Source organism: Canis lupus, chromosome 25 (assembly GCF_003254725.2).
Source record: "Canis lupus dingo isolate Sandy chromosome 25, ASM325472v2, whole genome shotgun sequence".
In the NCBI taxonomy this organism is placed as follows: domain Eukaryota; kingdom Metazoa; phylum Chordata; class Mammalia; order Carnivora; family Canidae; genus Canis; species Canis lupus.
Window position 1 is genome coordinate 41,287,836 of NC_064267.1, and position 26,734 is coordinate 41,314,569.

Here is a 26,734-nt window from a genome sequence, read left to right on the forward strand (position 1 = left end):
TGTGGATTAAGTTGTGTACTCCCCAAATAATGTGGGGAAGCCTTAAGTCCCACTATGATAATGCTGGGAGATATATGATCTTTGCAAGGTAGTTAGGAGAGGACATGATGGTGGTGCCCTCTGGTGAGATTAGTGCCCTTATGAGAAGAGACACAGAGGGCTTGCTCCCTCTCTCTCTGCCATGTGACAAGACTGTGAGAAGGTAGCTGTCTGCAAGTTGTTAGGAGAGGCCTCCCCCCCATGAACTGAGCATGCTAACACCTGTCCACAGACTTCCAACCTCTAGAACTCTGAAAAAAATATATTGTTTAAGCCGCCCCAAGGATGGTATTTTGTTACAGTGACCTGAGCAGAGTAAGACCTACATAAAGTCAGATGGAGTGTTTCTCACTCTTCAGCATTAGGCAGCTATTGAAATCTCTGATTAGTTCTTTTGCCTCCCAAATTCTGTTTTCCAGGGAGTTTCTTAGACTCTTAACTTCTCTATAAGTACCCCCAAGTGTCTGCCTGTAGCTTGAAGGGAATTTCTTTGTATGTATATTTGGGTCCCACCCCCTCCTTTTCATTGTCCCTCAATATCCTGCCACTTTGACATTTGCACCTCTAATTTACATTTCCTCTGACCAGTCAGACTGGTATTTGCAGCTTGGGTTCCATTTCCTTCTGCTCCACTGAGCTGGAAAATATGGATAAATGGGGACCTTATATCTTGTGCTTTCTTGCTTTTAAGAATTGCAGTCCATCTAGTTACTGTTTGCTATAATTGTTCATCAGTGTCTTCAACAGGTCTTTTCCGCTATGTCTACTTTTTATATTGATGTCATTGGGAGGCTTAGTTCAAGTCAAGCTACTTTGACATGATTAGAACTGTAACTCTGAATTTAATTCAAAACATTAATTTTGTATTTTAATATTTTATAAATCCCAAGATCTTAGTAGATAAACTAGGAATAAATGCTGAATATTTACCATTTACATAGACATGGATGGAACTGGAGGTATTATGCTGAGCGAAATAAGTCAATCAGAAAAATATAATTATCATATAGTTTCACTCATATGTGGAATATAAGAAACAGTACAAAGGATAATAGGGGAAGGGAAGGGAAATTGAATGGGAAGTCATCAGAGAGGGAGAAAAACCATGAAAGACCTTTAACTATAGGAAACAAACTGAGGGTTGCTGGAGGGGAGGTGGGTCGGGGAAAGGATGGGATAATTGGGTAATGGGTTTTAAGGAGGGCACGTGATATGATGAGCACTGAGTGTTATATGCAACTGATAAATTATTGAGCACTACATGTGAAACTAATGATGTACTATAAGTTGTCTAATTAAATTTTTTAAAAAATAAAAAAAAGAAATAGAGCAATGGGCATGAAGTGTCCAGTTCAGTGAAGGGAGTACTCCGTGAATTTGAACAAATGTCTTTACCCTGGGACCACTACTCAGATCAAGATATAGCACATCTCCAGCACCCCAAAAAAGTTCACCTGCCCTTCCCCCATCCCCGGCCCAGGACAACAAATAATTGATACCAACATCAATTTCTTTGCCTGTGTTACATTTTTATTTTAATTAATAAAATCACACATATGTTAAAAAATGTTTTACAAAGGAAGAATTAATATTGTACTTCCAGATGAGTCTATTCCATTGCTTTTCATCTTTTAGGCCCCTTTTTTTTAAAGAAAGTTCAATTTATTGCATAGATATCATATTAGGAGGGCTACCCTTAACAATAACAACAGACAACTCTACCAATAGCAGTTTATTTTTTTTTATTTTTTATTTTTCCAATAGCAGTTTAAAGAAAAACAAATTTGTATTTATATAAGAAGTCTAGAGCTGATTAGTGTCATCAAAGACCCAAGATTTTATCATCTTCCTGCTTGGCCATTCTCATCTTCACGCTATTAAGCCTCACAGTAGCAGGAAGGCTGCTGGAGCTCCAGTACCACATCCTTTTCCTAGTCAGGTAACGAAGGGACAAAGGATGGGCAGCCTGGGTGGCTCAGTGGTTTAGTGCTGACTTTAGCCCAGGGCATGATCCTGGAGACCCAGGATCGAGTCCCATGTCGGGCTCCCTGCATGGAGCCAGCTTCTCCCTTTGCCTTGTGTCTCTGCCTCTCTCTGTGTGTGTCTCTTATGAAAAAAATAAATAAAATCTTGAAGAAGAAGAAAAAAGAAAAGGATCAGCCAAATCTAAACTCACGTGTATAGTTTCAAAACATTTTATTGTGGAAAACTTTAAACATATACCAAAGTAGAAAATCAAGTGTAAGGAACTCCATGTACTTATCAAATAACTTCAGTAATGATCAACTAACGCCAAGCCTCTCCAGCTATAATCCTACCCAGTTCTCACACTCCAGAAATACTTTGATGTAAGCCCCAGTCATTTTTATCATTTCATTTGCAAACATTTCAGTATTTGTCTCTATATGAAAAAGTTTCTTTGTTTAGACACAAACACACCACTTTTGCATGTCTAAAAAATTTTACATTGGATTTAAAAATAAAATATTTGATATTTTTGTAGATGTCATACTTTTTTTTTTTTTTTTTAGTTTCTTTGAAACATCATCCCCTGCAAATTCCTGACATGGTTCTTAAATCTTTTTTTAAATAGATGCATAGATAATATTTCTTTTTTCTTTTCTCTACAGTGCATTTGTTGAAGAAATAAGACTGTATTTCCTGTGATTTCCCATGGTCTGGGTTTTGCTGATTTCTTTCCTGTGATGTCATTTAATATGCTTCTTGTTCTTCTGTGTTTGCTATAAATTGATAGTTGGATCTAGAGGCTTGATCTAATTCACAGATTCACATTCAGCACCGTTTGGCAAGAATACTTTATAGGTGTGGTGCAGTCTTCCATCAGGAGACAGATAACCTGCATCCCCTTTAAAAGTAAACTTTCCCAGAACACTCTGTCATCCTCTCCTCTGCCAAACAGTCTTCTGCTTCAGACTTATTGGCCAGAACTGGATCATGTGACTGTCCCTAGCTGCTAAAGAGGAAGGAGATTAAACATCTGACAAAGCGAGCAGGACTGGGGCTTGGCCAATTACCACTCCGAACTAGCTCAGGGCTCTCTTGCAAGGAGGGCCACAGGAATTACATGGACAACAACACTGTCTGCCACAAAAACCCATGATTAAATGTAGGTAATAAATGTTTTTTATAAAGCATTATGATATAAATAATATTTATTGATGGCTATTAAATATTAACAAGGAATGATTAGGTTAATGATAATTTGTCGTAATACTCTGTTATATTTCAAGTAAGTTCAGCTGTATATGGTAGTTTGTAGTAAGTACAATACAAAATGGCCCTTTATTTTTTTTTAAGATTTATTTATTCATTTATTTGAGAGAGAGAGAACAGGCCCGCCTGTGAGGAGGGGGCGGAGAGAGAAGGTGAAAAGCTGACTCCCTGCGGAGCATGAAGCCTGACATGACATGGGGCTCAATCCAAGGATGCTTAGATCATGACCTGAGCAGAAACCAAGAGTCAGATGTTCGATTGACTGAGCCATCCAGGTACTCCCTAAAATGTCACTTTATTTTAAAGACTATTTATTAGAGCAGTTTTGAGTTCACAGCAAAATTGAGTAAAAGATACAGATTTTGGGGTGCCTGGGTGGCTTAGTGGTTGAGCATCTGCCTTTGGCTCAGGTCATGATCCCAGGGTCTGGGAATCAAGTCCTGCATTAGGCTCTCTGTGGGAAGCCTGCTTCTCCCTCTGCCTATGTCTCTGCCTCCCTCTCTCTGTGTCTCTCATGAATAAATAAATAAAATAGTTTTTTTAAAAATACAGATTTCTCATTTACCCCTTGCCCTCATACCTAAAGAGTCTTGACCATTTTCAATATCCCCCACCAGAGTGGTAGATATGTTACAACTGATGAGCCTACAATGACACATGATGATCACTCAAAGTCCATTGTTTACAGTAGGGTTCACTCTTGGTGTTGTACAGTCTATGGGTTTGGACAAAATATATGATGACATGTATCCACCATTATGGTATCATGCAGAATATTTTTACTACCCTTAAAATCCTCTGTATCCCACTTATCTATCCCCTCTCCACCACCCCCTGGCAATCCCTGTTATTTTTACTGCTTCCATGGTTTTGTCTTTTCTAGAATGTCATATAGCTGAAACACACAGTAAGTAGTCTTTCAGATTGGCTTCTTTACTCAGTAATATGCATTTCAGTTTCATACATAATGTTTTCATGGCTCAATAGGTCATTTTAGTGCTAATTAGTATTCCATTGTTTGGGCATAGCCTCTTTGGGTTGATTGAATGGATAGTACGTTTACTAGAACAGTTCATAGAATATAACAGAGGGCATGTTATATAGGGTGAGGTCCAGAAGGGTCCAAAGCACAGGAGTGTCTGTTCCTATGGAGCTGGAGTCCACCACCCTCCTGGCACATGGAGATGTTCAGCAATCTAGAAGTTCTCCAAACCCTGTAAATATTTTTATGAAGGCTTAATCACATAGGCATGATTAATTATTAACTCAATCTCTAGCACCTCTCACTTTCCTGGAAGATGAGGAATGGGACTGAAAGTTCCATGCTTCCAATTGTGGTCTGGTCTTTCTGATGACCAGTCTCCGTTATGAAGCTATCCAGGAGCTCACCAGGAGATATTCCTTTCATGCAGGAAATTCAAAGAGTTTTAGGTACTTTGTGTCAGGAACCAGGGTCAAAGACCATATACTAAAACAAAAAATGCTTCTAACACCTGATCAATTTAAGAAATTATAAAGGCTTCAGGAGATCTAGTCAGGAGCCAGGACAAAGACCAAAATGTATATTTCTTATGGTATCACAATACTACAATTGTGGATTGGATATGTGAAATCTTTTCTGTGTTGATTATAGAATCTGGGAACCCCACCCCAATACAATCTTTTCCTTATACTGTTAGAAGTTGCAAAAATGTCATTGTCTATGTCCTGCATTTTGATTGAATACATACATTTTTTAGCATATTTTGAAAGCATTCTGAGTTGGTTGTAATTCCATGTACCTCCATACAGGAAAGTTTTACAAAATGACATGCCTGATTTTGAATGGGCTATTTCTTCTAAAGATTCAGCTTTCTTCAGTTGCCTTTTAGACTAAGATTTTTAACATAATCCTCCCAGTCTTTAAGACCCTAAACTAAATGTTAAATTAAAGTAAAACTTCTAGAACTAGAATCTAATTTCTTTGAAAGGCAAGGATGTACTTTTACTATTATAGGTGTTTGGGACAGGAAATATTTTTCCATATAGCTGATGGAGGTCCAAGGAAGACTGCTTTCTCACTAAAAGCTTTCAGGCCATTTTGTTCTAGTGGAGAAAGGGGGAAGAGATGGTGAGGTATGGTGGCAAAAAAAATCCAAAAAAATGAAGACCAAACAAAACAAAAAAAACCAGTGAGATAAAAAAAAAATGTAAAGAAAAGACTTGTGGTAGTTTTTAACTGAAGTTCTTTCTTAACATAGTCAAAAATGAAATTCCATAAAGAATAATAAATTTAATGCTACTATTGTGAACATAAATATGAACCATAAAAGAATGCAAAAAAGAAGAAAGAGCATATGTATATGGCATTTGAGATCCATAAAACATTAATATTTTTCTGATAAGAATAAATTTTTATATATTGAAACAGGATATTGATATATAGACATGTATATACCTTACATCTAGTGAAAATTTAAAAACAAAAGCCCTCATGGTACATAACTTATTTTAAATATAAAAGCATGTTTTAAATAGCCTTTTAAAAATTGAACCTTACCTTTACTCTGGAATATTATATATTTCAGTATCAGGATAAAACACATCTTCATTATATGCAGAGGACACCATCAATATCTAATCTATTCAGAAGCTCTTTCTCTGCCAGTGAATCTTTTATTTAGTTGAAGAGAAAATAACTGTCCTTGGCATAGACAAGAAAGATACTCAGTGATGTTCTGAAAACATCAGAGCAGCATCCTTACTCTCCATTAGGGTTTAATACCATAATTATAAAAAATGTCTTTTATTTTGAGAAATCCATTTTTCCTCAGTAAGACAACAGCAAGCCTCTATTTACTTTGGATTAAACTACTCTAAATCTCAGTACACATTCCCATACTGTCCATTACACCAACAGAAATTCATTTCCATTTCATTACATATTTTTGTGTCTCTATGTTTGTAAATCTTAATTCTTCCAAGTAGTCACTTTTTATGTGCTTTGTAGCTTGTATTGCTATTTCTTCATTCCAAATTCTTGCTGAAATGAACGTGATATTTTTATTCTCCTTCTAGTTTGCCACAAGTAGTGACAAAAGCATTCAACATAGGCTTCATTGCATTTCTTTCTAGCAATTATTATGCATTATAATTAGCATCCAGTAATAAATCTATTTAATTCATAAACAACCTTTAGACATATACGACCTGCCAACTATTTTGCTTGGTGCTGAGTATGCATTTTCTGAAGACATGGCATTTGCAAGCTATTTAGAAACCTAAGAGGAAATATAATTTTAAGGCATGACCATTTGGATGACGCAAGATTCAGAGTACCTCAAAAATTCTGATGTTATATTTTTTTCTTTGTCTATAAAAAGGCTTTAAAGGGGGAGAGAAGGGTTAAATTGCTTTAATCTGAGATAAATAGAATTTAAAAACCTAATCCCTCATTTCCTAACAAGCCAAAGTTTTACTGTGGCTCAAATATCTCTAAGTCTACCATGTGGATATGAACTGTTTTCCAGTTATTAAAAAATGTGTCAGTAAATTTCACTTTTAAGTGAACATACATCCTTGCCTAACATTCCTTAGCACTATTTAAATTAGGCATTAAAATAATAACTTCCACATTAAATATTCAGCAAAGCATCTATAATTCTGAGCATCTACCATGTATGAACTATATCAGAAATAAGAACATAAAAATATAATGTTGAGATAGACTACGCCTGAATCAGACACACTAAGTGTGGATTTTACTTTCACTACTTAGAAGCTTTTGGTCTTACTTCCTAACCTGGTGACTCTTTAATTCACTTTTAAAACATTGTTTGCAACCATATGATTCAGTAATTCCACTACTGGGTATTTACCCAAAGAAAACAAAACCACTAATTAGGGAAGGTGCATCCACTCCTATATTTATTGCAACATTATTTACAATAGCCAAGATATGGAAGCAACTCATGCCCATGCATGGAATATTAGTCATAAAAAATCGAAATCTTATCATTTGCAACCACATGGATGGACCTAGAAAGTATAATGCTAAGTGAAGTAAGTTAGAGAAAGACAAATAGTATATGATTTCACACATATGTGGGATTTAAGAAACAAAACAAATGAACAAAGAAAATAGAGACAAACAGAAAAACAGACTCTTAACTATAGAGAACAAAATGATGGTTACCAGAGGGGTGGTGGGTAAGGTAATGGGTGAAATAGGTGAAGGAAATTAAGAGGACATTTATCATGATGAGCACTAAGTAATGTATAGAATTATTGAATCACTATATTGTACACCTGAAAATAATATAACATTATATGTTAGTCATACGTTGATAAAAGTAAAGTAAAACTATTGTATAAAATAAACACATCAGTGAATTACTGTGAGAAGTAAATGAATTAACATACAAAAATCTCAGTGCCTGGGGCTTCCTGGATGGCTCAGTCAGTTATGTGACCAACTTTTGATTTCAGTTCAGGTCATGATCTCCTGCTTAGGAGATGGAGCCCCACAGTGGACTCTGCAAGCTGAGTGGGGGGTTTGTTTGAGATTCTCTTTCCCTCTCCTCTGCCTCGCCTCCCCACTTGTTCTCTCTTTCTTTCTCCCTCTCTCTTTCAAGTAGATAAATAAATAAATAAATAAATAAATAAATAAATAATAAATAAAATCTTTAAAAAACAAAAAAAAAGCAGTCTCAGTGCCTGCATGAACTGAGTGAACTCTAAGTAAATGTTATCCACTATTATTAACATAAGTGTTCCAAGCATTGATAGGTCAATCTCTAATATGTTTACCATTTTCTAATTTCTTCTTTTTTGAGTCTTGTTCTGTTGAAAATATTCTGTTGGATTGGGTTCTTTTTTTTTTCCTTAAATATTTCTAGGCTTATCATCTAGTCATGAACAGAAAGGAACTATGCAGAAGGCCTGACACATTTCAGCCTCTCCCATAATCACAAGGCAGCAGATTTTTAAATTATATTGCTATAACAGCATGAGAAAGTAATATTTTTCTACTTAGAGAGAGGCATACAGGATAAGGAACTCATCCTAGGATATCAGTAAAGGGATGTCCACCCAGTATTCTCAAAGTATTTCTAAAGCCATGTTCTCCTGAGTATTTACAGACAAGCATTATCTTCTTTCCACAGACACCTTGCTTCAAAAATACATGTAGAAATTTAGGAAGTTATCAGTACCAAGCACAATCTAAGTTTTCACCTCCCACAGCTGCCAACATACTTTTTGGGATCAGGGAACCTTCCTAGGCTCCTCTTCCACCATCATAGGACTCAGAGAACCCCCTGTTTCTATGGGGTAAGTTGAATGGAAATGTGTTCCTGATGTTTTTGAAATGTATTTCCCATAAAAAAAAATATTCTACATGAGGTTTTGGTTAGTAAATCATACTATTAATTTTACATTCTAAGTATAACATCAGGTCTATAGTTTTAGACTACCCTGGAGACTCGATCATTATTTAATCATATTATTTCTAAGGAAAAGTGGTTTTGCCAGAGACGTTCCTGAAAAATTGACTTTTAAAAAACACAATGTCTTGACCAGACTCTACTTTCACACCAGAGTCTACTCTTAATCTGTGTTTTATCACATATTCAAAAAAATCAGATATTTAGATATATCTATACTGGTGTTTTCTGAAATCCAAAGTTTGCTTTTCTGGAAATTTGACCTTCAAATGCAGTTGTATCATGAAGAACCATTATTGATTTTCCTCTGGGATTAAAAATAGATACTTGTATCCACTGAAGAAATTTGCTTTCCTCCTCACTTCTAATTATTGACGAGTATAGTACATTTTTCCATGCATACAAGCATGATATGTTGCAAACATCTTGAGACTCCTACCCATCCAAGCTCTGATGCATTACTGATTGCTTTTCCTTCCAGTAAAGTTTTCATTTCTCCTTCAAATCCAATAGGGGACATCTGTGTGGCTCAGTGGTTGAGTGTCTGCCTTCAGCTCAGACTGTGATCCCCTGGTTTTAAGACTGAGTCCCACATCAAGCTCCCTGCAGGGAGCCTACTTTTCCCACTGCCTATGTCTCTGCCTCTCTCTCTCTGCCTCTCATGAATGAATAAATAAAATCTTAAAAAAAAAAAAAATCCAACAACAGAGTTGCCTTCATGGTTATATGACCTGTGCTCCTAAGGGCCCCACGTTTGGTTTAATGCTCTGCTATGGTAGTCTTGAAATTCTCAATAATTTATCTTTGGACTTGCATTTTGTAAGTGAAGTCTGATGAGATAGCGGGGCACACTGTGGTCAGGAGAGGTATGCTCAATGTGCAGATCCATGATCCTTGATGCCCCTTTAAGTACTACATTTACAAGGTGCCTTGAGCATAAAAACCCAGTGGACTCCAAATGTGTGGGAGTTCGGCGTGACTCAAAGAGACCACACAGTAAGTGTGTGGAGTCTGTGACTGAGTAAACAGAAACACTGACAGCCAGAAGTGGCCTACTTTGTGGTCAAACCAAACTTATATCAAACCCATAAAGAAGGCAATGTTATTCTGTATGTTGGCAAATTGAACACCAATAAAAAATAAATTTATTATTAAAAATAATAATAAAATAAAAAATAAAAAAAAGAAGGCAATACATTCTAAGAAACACAAATGGCCAAGGCACCTTAACTAGTCATCTTTTCTTGTGTTACTTCCCTGAATTAGCTAACAGCCTATAGATGGAGCAGCCCACGGCTCCTTTTCCTGATGTCCTCCATCACTCACCAGTACACCAAAGGCAGAGAATGTTGGTGGAATGTGTGCCTGTCAAGAAGTGCTATGACAGCTGAGTGAGTTTTCCACAGCATTCCCCAACCATTCTGGTAGGAACGTGATACATATGCATGTACGTGCTAACAAAGAGCCTTTGTGGCATTTCAACGATTCTACACCCAGTTAAATGCTCTAAAATATGCATCGAAAGCTGGCCTTGCTCAATATAAAGATGAGCTGAAAATTCATACTAATAATTTAAATTTTTAATTTTCCTTACTTTGAATGACATTAATTAGCAAATGAAAGCACCATGACAAGTCAACAGAGAAATTACAGAAGAAAGGAAAAAGCTTTAGATGTTCGTACCTAAAAGATGATACTTTTTCCTGTTTTTGGAGCAAAGGGCTCCTGTATTTTTATATTTTGCACTGGACCCTACAAGTTATGTAGCCAGTCCTGACTGACAATGAACACGTCACACACAGTTACAGCGGGTGGCTCTACTTCATTGCTTTCCAGAAAGTTAATAATATAAAAGTTGTGAATGTAGTTTCAATTCCATACTAAGTAATAAATAGTCAGGATGGTAATTCATTTGAAAGGCTGAAATTTGGCCTTTTTAATTGTATTTACTGTAGTGCTTCATTTGATTCCCTTCCCATGTCACACCCCTTGCCATGTGGTTTCAAAACACATTACAATCATTGTCAAAATATGCTGCCTCTTATTCTCTTTGTTCCTATTATTAAGCAAGGAAATGCTGTGGGATCCAGGAGAGAAGTGAACCACAGAGGCCTTCTTCATCTCAGAGTCCATCATATCTGATTTCCAGAAAATGTCCTCAGCAGGTGCAATGCTTATTTAATGCCAGAGCAGAAAGACAGCTCACACCTAGCAGTCATGCACCAGCGATGCCTTTGCGTGGATGTGCAATTTATTTGTTCCAGATTCTAAGATCTCCTTTAATCTCAGGCTCATCCTTCTCCCCTGCCTATTTCTTCTGGCCTGAAGTAAGCCCTAGGCGGAGCGCCCGGCCTTGCTGAATCTCCTGACTCAAATCCGGAGATAAAAAAAAAAAATAAAAAAAAATAAATAAAAAAAAAAAAAAAAAAAAAAAATCCGGAGATAGCTGGTGCCAGCCCAAACTCTCCGCCTTCCCCCTCACCAGAGTCCCCCCAAATGCCAGATCTGGCCTTTTGACTCAGCACAGCCCACCCTTGTTTTGAAACTTCTCCTGCTATGTCTGATGATCTGAGGTCAGCTTTGTCTTTGGGACTCAAGGAATCGACACATCCCTCCGGGCTACTTGGTATCTCAGCAGTGAATGTAGGTATGACGGGTCTCTGAGTGAAGCGCAGACAAGAAAGTGATGTACTGAGCCCGGGAGGGTGAAAATAAGGTTGAGCAAGTAGGAGGATGGAAACCATTAAGGGAATCTTTCCATCATCTACTCTTTTTGTCATTCAGGGGGACCCAGAAAGTATTATGTGGGTGACTTCAACGTTGTAGGCTCTGGGAATATAATGGTGAAAAGGAAAAAAACAAAAACAAAAACCCAAAGGTCTTTGTGGCACACACGGGTAGAGACATTCAAGCTGAAGAAGACAGTACATTGCATTCCTTCATTTTTATAAAACTATTATTTCTATTCCGTTCGCGAGGGAAAGAGCAACCATAGAAAATAAAACCAAAAAACACCCATAGTGAAAGAAAACCAAAACCAAAACAAAACAAAATCCTCCCCACAAAACAACAAACCACAGGGCTGGTGCAAAAAGCTGATTATGTTAATTCTTCCTTGGAGGACCGAACTTGAAAAGGAGAGATTTAAGTACCAATTTTGAGAAAGGATTTGCCTCATGATTCCACTTGGGGTACTACTATTAAAAAAAGGGGGGGGGGAGCTGAGGAAATGAATAAGCTTTCAGGAGCATTTAAAAAGAACCATGACAGCATCCATAAAGGGGGGAACAAAAAGGAAACTCTCATCACACTCATTATTTTGGCTTCTCAGTATCCTAGCTTTTCTCTGTTTGCAGAATCCTTCATTACGCCGTTTTTGGTGGGCACAATGTGAGTATTTTCAATGCTTTTGAAGGCAGCCTTTGTGTGCAAAAAAAGAGTATTCAGAAGAGAACCTCTTTACAATAAATAAAAGAATTAATCTTTAATGATTAAACATCCAAATTCCAAACCCTAATTCACCCTTGAACGTTCACTTCAAATTATGATTCTTATTAATTTATGCATAAATCAATAAAACTATGACAGGTTTTAAGGTAATGAGTAGTATATATGGTCTTATTCACAAATTTGCTTTATCACAGCCCTTGAAACAATTTTAACTGAATTTCTAAATTTAGTATGGCTGATTTTCTTTTTAAGTGCTATTTTCTGACTGAAAAAAAAATATCAAGTACTATGGTAAATTTTTGCTAATGGGTTGAGCATAAATATTATTAAAGTAACTTCTCAGACAAATTGATTCAGAGCTTGGGTCAAAGTTTTGCTGCAAGGGAATAAGCCTTCTAAGAAATTCAAAGAGTTCACCTTAGTAGAGGCATTTTATAGTAGGAAAAAAATGGCCAGAGAATCATTTTAGACTGGATTTTTTAAATTCTTGTTAGGGAGACTGCAGGCTGGATAAACAGTGATTACAGGTCCTGAGGCATTTTGCAGGGTAGGAAGTTAGCTGGAGTGTTCTTAGAAGAGGTTCTTAAGCTAATTAATGTCTATCAGAAAATTGTTCAAGCGTTTTATCATGTATGTTAATAAATACCTCCCAGAAGGGGCTCCTGATCGTATCACACCACAAAGTTCTGCCTCAGTTCAGGACTGGAACAACTCTCTCAAGATGGTGACTCTTAAATTAACATGCATGTTCTAACATCATAGTAAATTTCTGCTTAAAATTTCAACCGACAAATTATCCAGTTAAACATGTTTTGGTTTGAATTACTCTGTCATAGTATATTATCTTTGATATAAATATCGAGCATGCTAAATTGCACAGAATCCTTAACACAAAAATGCCAATACGATCAAAAATGCCAGTTGTATCAGTCTGATTCCCCTGAATGTTCTCATAGGAAATTAGATCTTCCCAGGATTAAAAGATCCTTATATACTAGAGAGGCACTAATCCTGACTGGGGTTATTTATTGACCAAAGATCTCAGCTGAGTTTGAGGTGTGAGACTTTGTATGCACAGGAAATTTTTTTCCCATCATACCTGCGGGGGTCCCCTTCCACGGTCACCAAGTCCAAATCTCCAAAGAGGGCTACTCTCTTAGTTCATGTAGCTTACGTCCTCACATTTAAAACTTAGAGTTACCTAATTTTTCCATTTGTCAGGGAAAGCCTGAAAGCTCCACCAGGACTATAGCTGATTTTGTTATATGGTGTTACATTTCTTTGGCTCTTATATATTGAATGATGTTGTGTCAAACTCTACAGGCCATTTTGTAGGTTCTTCACCTCCTGAAACAATTCTCCTGTATCTCCTTTGAATTTGCTGGAATCTTTTAATCATCCAATCTGGAGCATCTGATGTCCAGTGAGAGCAGAAGCAGTCAGTGGAGCTGGAGGCACAGATGTGGTGGTGGCCATGTCGCTGACCCATGTGTGGTGGCGATGGCTCTGGTACCAGTGTGCTCCCAGGGCAGGGCCTGGCAGTAGTTCTGGCTAACTTGCTTCCTTTGGTTCGGAATCATTTGTCAAGTCTAGTTCCCCATCTCAGTGGTTCCTAATAGCTTTCTAATATATTACCTTGATGCTTATCTGTTTATAGCCAGGAACCTTGATATGCAAACTTTTGCTGAAAGGAGAAAACCTTTCATGAAGCTTTAATTGATAACAGTTGGGTTTAGTGTTGAGCAACCTAGTAGCAATTTGTACCTAGATGTTTCTTTAAATCACATTTTAACTGGTGTGTCATTTTAAAGCATTTTGTACTAAACAGTTAATCTGTTCCTTTGATAAAAATTAATAAAAATATGTATAAACTCTTGGAGATGCATAGCAAATTACTGAAGGTGATTACTTTCGTGTGATGGAATTATAGATGGCATTTTCTCTATTTGTGTATATTTTCCAATTTCCTAAAATAAATATTAACAACCTAAGTAATGTTTAATGTTTTGAAGTTGTATATTTATAGAAAATAGTGTATGTGATTTGAATATTGCTAGGGCCTTTGAATCATATCATCAACTTTAACTGTTGAAGACAATATCCAAATGATAGACACAATACCTAGGAGAATTTAATTGGAATCCGTGGGGCAACCATGGAATCCAAATGTATTAAATTTAAAGAAATATGCCCCAATCTCTTAAGACCCTCATAAGACTGAAGTAATAGATTGCCTTGTTCTGTTATTTCAGGTTAACTTATTTCAAGTTATCTCAAATTTGCTCTTTACTTTTAGGCAATAGTGATCTTGTTTCTTAATTATTTGTATGACTTATAAAAACTATCAAAGAGCACTGTGTAAGAAAAAATAGTACTTATATTATTTTAACCTGTATCTCATTGTTCAACCAACCCTTAAGCTTCTGGTCATTAAATTAGTAACTGAGTAGAGCATTCTCCTTGGGAATTTAACTTGAGAATTGAATGTTAGAGAGGAAAACAGACTGATACACAGAGACATTGATAAATCAAATATGAGCAATAACACTAAAATATTTCAGGAAAATGACACTGCTAAAATAGCATTTAAAGCTATAAATTCCTCTCTGAGCACTGTGTTAGCCACGTCCCATATGTTTTGATGTGTCAAATATTCATTATCATTTACTTCAAAATCTTTTCAGATTTCAATTATAATATCCCATAGCACTCATGGATTATATAGAAGTATGTAGCTTCATTTCAGCACTGTATAGCTTCAGGCAGCCGAATAAATTGAAAAACATAACATTAACAATGTCTAGATAATATTTCTCAGACATTATTGGGAACTTGAGGAAATTCCAATCGATATTCCCTTGGGATTTAATATGGCACCCCCAAAAGTAATGCCTTATTTTATCTGTAACAATAAAAGATGCAAGAAGAGCCCACAATTCTGTTCCTTTCTGTCAATATCAGTTTCCTATTTTTGTTTTAAAATATGAGCTTCTGGGTTGCCTGAGTGTTTCTAACACCGGAGTTGTCTAAGGGTTTCTCACTCTTGGCCCCTGTTTCCTCCGCTGCAGGATGGCAGGGCTGGACTAGAAGATCCAAGTTTCTACTGTCCCATGGAACCAATTGTTAGGACAGTGTAACGTTTGGAGATTTCTTGGCATTGGGGGAATCCCAAGGGCAGGTAAAGTGGTATGAAGAGAGGGGGATGACACAAGCCTTGTGGGTTACCCTGTACACAAGAGCGTGGCTATCCAAATGACTCTCCAAGGGGTTTTCCACCTCTCATCATGAGCCCAAACTCTGGGGACACCTACTGGAGACCTATTGGCAGGATGTCATAAGAGCACTGGGTCTGGTGTGGGTAGCATGTGAGGATCTTTAGTAAGACACTCCCCACAGATGCCTGTCCTGGGTGTGGTCAGCCTGCCACTGGTCCTGTTTGCATTCTGGCCAGACATCATTTCAGCAAGGACAAGATTACAGACTAGGAAGCAAGGAATTTGCACATTTGATACTTCAAGTATTTGTAACAGGAACATAACTTTAACTAATTAGAATCAAAGGTCACTTTTATAACTCCTCTTTGGAATACAGAACAGAGTTTAAGCCACTGTGTTTTGTTTTGTTTTGGTTTGTGTTTCTTGTTTTGTTTTTTTGTTTGTTTGTTGGTTTTTGTTTTTGTTTTTCTTAGTAAACTTTTGTTTTGTTTTAACCTTAGGAACGTTTTAGATTCACAGGAAAAAAAATGTGCAGACACTACAGACAGTTCCCATACACCCCACACACAACCTCCCCAATTATTAGCCTCTCACATTAATGTGGCACATTTGTCACAACTGATGAACACTATGGATATATTCTTATTAACTCAAGTCCATATTTTTTCAGATTTCCTTAGGTTTTAATCTTTTCTTTTTTATAATTCAGGATCCCATCCAGGAAGAGCATATTACCCTTAGTTGTCATGTCTCCTTAGAGCCTTAGTTGATTAGGCTTTGAGATGGAGTTGTGAATATCATACTTGCCTGGAAGCAGACAGCCTTGAGGTCCCATCCTATATTAAAAGCTATGATTTTTATTTAATTCTGGGTCAAGCTTTTGGTAACAGGGGGGTCTCTGGGATTGGCCGTGGCTTAATGATGGCAGGGATTATGTTCCTCTCAAGGTGCCTTTGGACAAGGGATGGGAACATGGGAACATGGGAACAGTGCTCCAACAGGACAGGGTCCTGAGCCCAGGGGGTTTGACAGGGGGCTGGCTTCAGGCCAGACACACAACTTGGAAACATCAGGCACAAAGAAAACAAGAATGACTTTGTCTCGAGACACTTTGTTTTACTAGAATAGTCTACCTTCCTTCAACACTGTGGAGGGCTTTTTATCACCCTGAAAATGAAGCAGTTGGGTAATGCAGCAAGGTTGACACAGTTGGACTTAGCACATAATGTATTTTTTTTCCTAAAATATGTGTTTTTATTGTCATTGCTGGCTTTCTGAACGATGTGGAATGAGAACCATTTCCAGTAAAATGCTGACGACATTACACATTGTGTAATTATTTGCAAAGAATGCGCTTTTGTCTGTATGAAAGACAGAGTGCATTTATGCTGTATCCTCTGAGTGGTCTGTAGGTAGAATCGGTGCTGGTTCTGCATAAACATTCACAGGGTCACTGCTAGGATTTGCTGTACAAATAGGCACAGATCAAAAGAATATCGATGTAACTTTGCCAGCCTACAGTCTGTTCTGGGAACATTTGATTAGAAAAGATGAGAGTGAATGTAAAATTGTATGCATATCATGTCTGCCTCTGACAACATGTGCTTTTGAGGATATTGAGGCAAAGAATACACACATATACATGTGCATGCATGCATGTGTGTGTGTCTATCTTTCTGTCTACACATACTAGTTTTGTTTGTTGTTTGTGCTAACGATCATTTATTGAGCACTGAGCTGTGCCCAGCATTGTCCTTAATGGATTAAATGGGTTATCTCATTTAGTTTAAACTTCCCAACAACCCTGTGGGTGTGGGTAGATGTCACTTTCCTCTGCCCCTCTCCCATTTCAGAGGGACTCAAGGACAATACTCAGCATCTCAGATCTTAAAAGTGACAGAAGCTAGATCAAAGCCCAAATCCAGCTAGATAAATGCCTGGGCTTTTACCAAACAGATGACGTAACACTTCTAGAGCAGGGGTTCATACATTGGGTATGTGCCCTGAGTTTACACCAAGACTTTGTAGTGCTGGTATGGGCACAGACAGGTCTATGGCATCAGTGTTCAGATCCTTGATTCTTCCTTAGGAGTTCTTTCCTAAAACTGGTCAGCCCAGGGAAGCATCATCTGGTGAGGCATCCTGAAGGTTCTCCTTCCTGATTCCCCACCCCCTTCACTTGCAGGGCTTACCCCCTAATGGTGCTCACTTCTGCCTCACTGTAGAGGCAAATCTCTCATCCCTCCCAGATCTCCTGGCTGTGAATTGTCAGCTGTTGTCTTTTCTTAGTTGTTGACACCGATGTTTATGACTTTGCCAGATACTGTCAATTCTTTCTAATTTGGTTGGCCATTTTTTCCCAACAGAGAATGGGAGGTTTGCTAATTTCTAGAAAGTGTGTAAAGCATTTGTCTCTTCTAATCACTATATTTTCCAGTGCTTATTTTTCCGCACAGAAAATAGTAAAGGGAAAACCAACCAACCAACCAACCAACCATGTGATTCATAAGATTTAGATCTCAACAAATCTGGTTATGACTTCCTGCCCCCAAATCAGTTGTCTTATTGACAGGTTATTGACTTCCTAACTGGTCAGGTTGGCCTGGAATATAGTGATTTCACATCAAACATGTCAAGATTTTTTTTTTTAAACTGTTTAGCAACTCCTAACTGCCTTTTTAAAAGTTTTTTTTTTTTTTTTCCTACTATACGACTGATTACTCTAGAACATGATCAAAATAGAGACATCTGGGTTGTTCAGTGGTTAAGCGTCTGTCTTCAGCTCAGGGCATGATCCTGGGGTCCTAGGATCAAGTCCTGCATCGGTCTCCTGACAGGGAGCCTGCTTCTCCCTCTGCTTATGTCTCTGCCTCTCTCTCTCTCTGTGTCTCTCATGAATAAATAAATAAAATCTTTAAAAAAAAGAACATCAAAATAAAATTAAAATTAAAATCAACAAAATGCCTATCTATATTCTAGGATTCATGCACTGCTTCCTTCCACAATCTCTGAGGACCATATGAGGCTACTATCTGGCTCAGCCCACTGTCAGCATGAGCAAGTATAGCACCCTTCCAATCTCCCATGCTTCTGTCTCAGAATGATATGCTAGAATGAATGATAGTTAAAATTTGGAATTGGAGTCAGAGTGATCACAAATAAGAGCACAGACTGCCAACAACCTGACACAAACTAACTTTCCCAAGAATCATAAAAACTCCAGTCAAAATACAAACATACCTACCTACTTACATGCATATATTTGAAACCTGTTTTATTTCACAGACATTAAAGATCCATGCTTCTGATAGAAAGCTGTTTTAACAGAAAAGCAAAACTTAGATAATCATGGGAGACTGGATGTTCATCACACAAAAATTTTCATTTCAGTTTTATGTCACAGTGCTTCGAAGATGGATGACTTTCTACCAGGATGAAAAGTGTTTATAAAAATAGACACTATATCTCTTCCCAAGAATTATGAATGATGGTGAAATCTGACCAGGCATGGAAGCTTAACTATTCTCTGGAAACCATGGATGAAAACAGCTTGAATTGATACCAAAAAGAGCATTAGAGACTCTGCAGGTGTTTCTTCAAATCGAATCCTCATTTTCCAAGCAATTAATGCTGATTCAAACCAATAGGACAATAACAAGGGGCCACATTCAGAGGATCCCTGTTGTTTTGCACAACTGTATCTGCTAAAGTAGCTCAGCCACAAATCCTGCTCTTGCAGTCTCCTGGGGAGTGTGAGCAGCATGGAGGAGCTATAATCCCACTCTGTGTGAGTCTATGGGTCAAACAGTGACAATTATTTATTCTGGTAATTAACTCCTACCTCCTAGGAAGGACCAAGACTGTCTTCTTCTTCAGATTCTCCTCAGGCATAACCCACACATACATACATACTAATAATACAAAATATTACTACAGACTACTAAAAAAGTAGTCCAAAACAAGAGGAGTGCTTAGTTGCAGCCAACATCAAATGGAGCATCACTAGGAGAATGGGGTTACATCCTATGTCTCACATCTCAGTTCAATTTAACTCATTTTCTGAGTTTACACTTAACGCCCACATGAGATAAGGCTCCTATTTCAGGTTTAATATTAGCAGCAATGACAACAACTAAATTTATTATTTGGTCATCAACTATTTACAAGGCCCTACCATGCATCTAACACTGTTCTGGGCAGTGGCAGACGACACAGTTTCATGCTGCTGACAGTTTAATGGGGGTAAGAGACTATTGTCAGCTAGGTAAGTCAACACATGCTATGTCCATGGTGTTACATGTATGGCTAAAATAGAGTTGGGTAGAGGCAGGCCAGGAGTGCTGGTATGGAGGCAGTAGTGGGGCTGCTTATATGTCACCCTCGGTTGCGTGGACACTTGAACACAAATCTAGAGGAAAGGAGGCATTGGCCTCTGGGGTAACAGGTGAGAGAGTCCAGGAGAAAAAGCATGGCAGCAGTGGGGAAGACCTAGAGGCAAGATGGCCAGTTTGACTGAACAATAAGTGTGTGGAAACAGAGAGGGCAAGGGTAAGAAAATGTAGATAAAATTTTGTTAGGACCTCGGCTCTTCACCGTAGAGAAGGCAGCCTTGGGAGGGCTGTGAGCAGAGGCAGTGCAGAATCCAGCACCCTACCCCCCCCATATTAGTTAGAATGATGGAAGCACAATGAAACAGAAACAAATTACCTGACTCCTAGGGGTAGATCCAAGTTTTGTTTGCTCTGAATCTTACACAATTTCTGGCTGTGTGGGATTTCTGTAAGAAAAAAGGGTATGTGTTTATGAATAACAATTAGGTATAACGGTGATTTTGTTAGACAAGAGAATAAATCACAACTTTCAAAGTATTTAAATAACACAAAATCATAAAAAAGTTTTAAAAATACTTATTTTTAAATGAAGTATTTGAAATACCTCTGTTACTTTTTTTGGAGAGGGAGCAATATTTTTGACTGACTACTCTTGATCACATCTTTGTATGACAAGTTAGTAACATTTTCTCAATGGAGAGAATTAGGAGATAATTTAGTCTTTTTTAATTTTATGGGTTGCATTGTATCCCCAACAGAAAGAGATGTTGAAGTTCTAACCTCCAGTATCTCAGAATGCGATCTTACTTGGAGATAGAATTGTCACAGATGTAATTAGTTTAATATGAAGTCATACCAGAGTAGAATGGACCCCTAATCCAAGATGTTGGGTATCCCTGTGAAGACCCAGAGATATAGGGAGAAGACCATGTGGGGATGTGGGCAGAGATTGCAGTGACACTGCTACAGGCCAAAGAATCTCTGGAGTCACCAGATGCTGGAAGAGGCAAGGAAGGATCTTGCCCTGGAGGCTCCAGAGGGAGCATGGCTCTGTAAACACATTGACTTTGGATTTCTGGAACTTTTCCAGAACTGTGAAACAATATATTTCTGTTGTCTTAAGTCACCCAGTTTGTGCTACTTGGTTATGGCAGCCCTAGGAAATTAATCTAGTAAGATTGATTAAAATTTGTTTTGTATTATAGAGAATTTAGAAAATATATAATTTAGCTTCACAACTCATTATCGGCAATGTGATAAAAATAATCAGTATTGTTGAACTTGAGAAAGACACGATCAAGTTTCTGTCCTATTGGGCTGTTACGGATGATTTCATGTCATTTCCACATATATACATATATATACTTGTGTGTGTATGTGTGTCTGTGTATAATTAAATTGCTGAAATTCTTGACAAAAAGAATCTATTTTGACTAGTGTTAATGAGAAATAAATCCTTCACTAAAATTTTGCATGTCTGATGACCAGAAGATATTTTATGCAGATTAGCTCCAGGTTCTGGGAACTTCAAACCTTGTTTCCCCTCCTTTATTTACATTTTTTGGAATTCCAGATACAGGGTTGGTGTTCATATTGCAGAATAACCTCTGGCCTGGCATGTTCATAACATGGTGCTCGGTAAGCTGGCAGAGTGGATGGTAGAAAAATGCCTGGAAGACATTCTGTATTTGAAATAGCTAGAAATAATTTGGCTCTACCCAAGAAATGACTGAGAATCATAATAACCACATAGTACCAAACTCAAACACTATGTACCCAAACTTACTTTGCCCTTATGTGGATCCTCCAAATTTCATTGGCTGCTCCAGTACTTCCTAGTGGTAGGGGAGGTATGACAAGGATAAGTTAGAGTGGAAAGAGGAGGCAATCTTGACCAATCAGAATTAAATACCTAACATTTACAACTTGTACAAAACCATATGAATTTCCAGGGCTTTGGAGAGCTCTTTGTACAAGGGAGAGGCAGTGCACCTTGTATCTTATTAGCTTTGTGGTAAATACTTTCCTGTCTCACATTTGTTGTTAGGGACCTGACAGTTGTTTTAAGGGCACAATGTGATGATTAATTTTGTGTCAAATTGACTGGCCTAAAGAATGCTCAGATGGCTGGGAGAACTATTTTTGGGTGTATCTGTGAGACTGTCTCTGGAAGAGATTAGCATTTAGATCAGTAAGTGAGGAAAGGAGATTCCTTCACCAATGTAGGTGGGCGTGATCCAATCTATTGAGGGCATGATCCAATCCAAATAGAACAGCAAGGTAATGAAAGTGTAAATTCTTGCTTTCTCTTCTTGAGCTGGAACACCCATCTTCTCCTGCTCTTAGAAATTGGAGCACGTGGCTCTTAGGCCATTGGATTATGGGACATATCCAAGTACCCAACCTCTCCCCTTACCTTGGTTCTCAGATTTTCATTCCAGACTGGGAGTTACACCATCAGTTGATGCTTGAACTAAATTATACTGCCAGTTTTCCTGGTTCTCCAGCTTGCAGATGGCACATCAGCAACTCTCAGACTCCATCATCAGGTGATCCAATTCCCATAATAAATAATTTTCTTCTTATATATATAGTTCCTTCTGGTTCTCTTTCTCTGTAGAACACTAATACATCTGGATTTATAGATTTGTTTTGTCCTTTAGCACAATGATTCTCAAAACACAGTGTATATAAGAATCACTGTGCAGGGTTGTATGTATGAAATATGTATTTTGTAAGTAATTTAAGAGATGTTTTAAGTTAGTCATTAGAAGATAACTCTCATCATGTAGAAGGAAACTCCACAGATGCTCCCTTTTAAAATCAGATATTTCCGCAAATAAGCAATGGAATGTACCTTCTAACAAGAATGGTATTGCATCCATATATCTAAAAATAAGATTCAGAAAAGGGAAAGCCCCCACTTCTTGATATGAAAAGGAGGCAGGTGGCCTTTGCACATCTTTGTTTCTCAAGTGTTAAAGCCTCATAGGACATGGAGCAGTTTTTCAATACATCTGTTTCCTGGATGAGTAAAGATTGAATAGCCAACATTAAAGATCAAAAGTATTCATTGCAAAGTTTTATTTTTATGATATATGAAAACAAGATCTCAATTTAGAATTTATAAGAAATAATTTAGTCTAAAATGTCTTTTTAAAAAGATTTTATTTATTCATAAGAGGCACAGAGAGAAAGAGAGGCAGAGACACAGGCAGAGGGAGAAGCAAGCTCCATGCAGGGAGCCCAATGTGGGACTCGATCCCAGGACCCCAGGATCCCAGGATCATGCCCTGAGCCGAAGACAGACACCCAACCACTGAACCACCCAGGCGTCCCGTAATGTATTAAGTGAGGAACACATAATTCACCTAAGGTCCCATGGTTAACTATTTGTTTTGAAAACATCTGCTAATAGTAACAAAGTAAGTATTATTGTAATTATAAAAACAACAATTAGGGATCCCTGGGTGGTGCAGCGGTTTGGCGCCTGCCTTTGGCCCAGGGTGCGATCCTGGAGACCCGGGATCAAATCCCACGTCAGGCTCCCGGTGCATGGAGCCTGCTTCTCCCTCTGCCTGTGTCTCTGCCTCTCTCTCTCTCTCTCTCTCTCTCTGTGTGACTATCATAAATAAATAAAAATTAAAAAAAATAAAAAATAAAATAAAAACAATTATTATTATAGAAATTATATAGGGCTCAGCAATCACCAAAATAACATCTTTGATCAATAAGAAAACTTATTCTATGCTGCTCAAATTCAGCCAGAATGCCCATGAGACCTGTAATTACAGTGACTCATCCCTGAAAATATTATTGTGAATAGTCCTTGTTCCTACAAGAATGCACTAGTCTTTGCTTATAAAATTTCCCTGAAGTTAGAACAACTTAGAGGTGATGATTTTGGATACAGAAATTATTACATCAGGTAAATCCATCAACAGTGTTTCAACACAGTGGGTTTTATGTTTTTCTCAACTTTTTAAAAATTCTGCTCCAAACACATTGTTTACTTACACAGACTTCTTTCTATCCTGGTGAAATCACAAGTTTGGTTAATGACCTTATTGAGGATAAAATAAAATGTAGTCTCTGGATTCTGAAAAGGATCTTAGGAATAAATCTGATTCAAACTTTTAAATTTAGAGATTAGGGCATTGAAACCACAGAAATGATTTCCCTGAAATCACATTTTATGGAATAAAGCACCTGGTATTTTATCTGATCTCTCCACTATGTTGCTCTCCTGTAGCAGACAGATAGCTCAGTTTTCCAAAATCATTGGCTTCACCCTCCTCTCTTTCAAGTTAAAATTTAGACTCCTAAGCCTGGCATTTGAGACTCACCCTAATTTTATTTCATGAAATTTGCGTGAACAACATTCACCATTTCTCCTCAGCACACCCATGCTGCTAAAGGTAATTTGACCTTTTTCCAGGTCACACAACATGACTTGCTCTGTGTGCAATTTTATAAAATCAGAAAGGTCTGTTGAGCTGACGAGACTGCCACATAAACAAGATGCTAGACAATGGACTTAGCTAATGGATCAATTTCATTTAGACGAAGGTTTGTTCATAAAATCCAAAGACCAATAGGTTCCGAGTCAGAGTTCTATACTGTTGGAAGAAGAAACTGAAGAGACAGAAAGAAAATTTATAAGTAGACTGATATCAACATCTTATCATTTATAAAAACCAGGTCATGTCAGGAAGGGAGTAGATGCTGAAAGAGGTTGTCAAGTTTCTAAGTATAACGTAGAAACATGCAGGAAGTTAGCTCTTTCTAAAGACATCTGGATTTGCATTCAAGGCATCAGGTGGAACTAAATGGGATGATCAGGAACACAAATTCCAGATAGAGAGACAAGGGTAATGACCTAGGGCTAGGCTCAGATGACTGAGCACCACCTGTGGACAGGACCATGACAGTCAATACAAAGATGCGGTCACCTTTAATTCTGATTTTCTTAGTCTTGTGTAATCAGAATTGACAGATATTTCTTGAAGGGCAAAGAAAGACCATTCTTTTCCCGATATTTCTGGATAGCCAGTGGCCATAGCAGAAATCTGAAGCAAAAAAATCTAAACAAACACACATTCTTATGCAACTATCGCCCTTCTCCCTCTGTATCCAAATTTCAGTTTTTTGTCTCTGAGTTTGGTGGAGACATGAGTATTCTTTATTTTGGATGTTCTTCGTGGCAGATTTTGTTACTGATATCTGCATTACTTTAAAATCATTGATAAGAGTCCCTTCAGAGGAGATTCATAATAAGAAACTAAGAACTATAAACAGCAGGACCAAAATTCAGTTCAAGTGTGCTGGTACGTGGCCACAAAAAAGGTAAAGCTCCTTCAAGCTTATCAGTATGGAGAAGAGAATATAATTTGGAAAGAGTTTTCATTACGACTATAAAACATACACCTAAATTGCTGAAAAATGGGGTGGATTCAGAAGCTCAAAAACAGGGCTCTTCACAGGATCACCCCTAAGTAAAATTAGTCATAATTTTATGTCCTGAGGGTCCTGAGGGTCAGGACAATTGGGGAGAGGAGGAAGAGAAGAGCAGGAGAAATTTATCAGGAATGTTTAGATAATTTTCACAACACCAGCAACGTGTATTGTCTCCACTTTCAATGAAACCCATTATTCTAAGACATGGCTACCTGATATGCCTTCTTAAATGGGAAAAAAAAGAATGGAAGAGTATCAGTTAGATTCCCATGTTTGTCAAAGAAGGTATCATAAATTTCTCATTATGGTGCATTGTTTGTTATGTCAGTGTTTATAATAAAACATAAATATTCATATATTAAATATTAGAGTAATTGAGATATTGAAGTGTAACCCAAAAAGGTAAATATTCTTAGGCATCATTATGATGTCAATTTTTAGTTTTTCCCTAAGAGTTAGAACTTTTTCTTTTGTTTAGGATTTCATTTATTTGAGAGTGAGAGCAAGAGAACACAAGCTGGCAGAGGGGCAGAGGCAGAGAGAGAGACAGACTCACTGCTGAGCAACCTGACATGGGGCCTGATCCCAGGACCCCGAGATCATGACCTGAGCTGAAGGCAGACACTTAACTGACTGAGCTACCCAGGCGCACCCCCTTCTAAGAGTTAGAATTTAAGAAAGCAACCAGTCCCCTTCAGTTACAAAGGCACAGCCGTAAGCTCTTTGTAAAGTCTTTGCACATGTGTTGTATCTGACTGACTCCCATAGCTATGCATGCTGTCTCCAGCCAACAGCACATCAGGGCTATTTCTTGCCCTCAAGCCAAGTTCAGCTCATGTAAAATTAGTATGTACAAGACAAGCACATCAACTTGGTGCAAGGAGGCCAAATAGAATATGAAAGGAAAGCACATGCTAACGCACCTGCTTCAAACTGTCTGGACTCTTGGCCTTCCAAGGTTATCCACCAGACATGTGGAAATATTAACTGAGCTAAGATTTACTGCCGAGCTGCCTCGCCGTCTGCCACACACTTCTTCCACGCTGCAAATCTGTTTTCTAACTTCAGTCTGTCTGATGACTAGAAGAGAAAGAAAAAAAAAAATAATAAAAGGGCAGCAAGAAGAGCAAAAGGCCAAAAGGCTCTCGACAGGTTTTTCATCAAAGAGGAAATATCCATTCCTTGTTTGATCCAAATATAGAAATTTTCAAGAAAGAAAATAGCGGCTATCTTTTACAAAATCTCTTGCTAGACTTCATTTGTTGTCCTTTTCAAGAGGCTATGTTTCCGTATTTGCCAAATTGGCTCACTTTAAGGGCTCTTTGTTGGGTCCCTAAAAGAACAGAATGTCTTGTTCATTTACATACAGTAAACAGATGTTTCCTCCAAACAGCACAAAATTGGGAAATAATTCCGAAACTCAATCCATTCTCTGTAGCTTTGAAAATCCTGGCTCACAAGAATCCCAAAAGGATGTACTGCCAGTTGTTTATATGTGCAGATTATGTTATAAAAACATGTTTATGAAAGACCATTCATCTTTTGTTTCCTGCATACTGAGTTCAGTTTAACTACTATTTCAGAG

General features: G+C 37.8%; 2 long non-coding RNA genes across 3 annotated transcripts in view; one reads left to right on the forward strand and one right to left on the reverse strand.

The window, feature by feature from the left end:
* The window catches only part of LOC112669849 (uncharacterized), a 36,649-nt gene extending 33,412 nt beyond the window's left edge, over positions 1 to 3,237 (forward strand). The window contains exons 4-5 of one of the 2 annotated variants that reach the window (XR_003142604.3): positions 1,804 to 1,978; positions 2,670 to 3,235. This is a non-coding gene — a long non-coding RNA (uncharacterized LOC112669849). Of the gene's footprint in view, positions 1 to 1,803; positions 1,979 to 2,669 lie in introns of both variants that reach the window. The other variant, XR_007405955.1, reaches the window with a different exon arrangement.
* Positions 1,548 to 26,715, reverse strand: LOC112669850 (uncharacterized). Its single transcript, XR_003142605.3, has 5 exons — positions 26,073 to 26,715; positions 22,109 to 22,316; positions 21,479 to 21,527; positions 20,069 to 20,138; positions 1,548 to 4,487 (listed from the first exon to the last, which is right to left on the reverse strand). It is a non-coding gene; the product is annotated as an uncharacterized LOC112669850 (long non-coding RNA).
* Between the last annotated feature and the right edge of the window lie 19 nt (positions 26,716 to 26,734).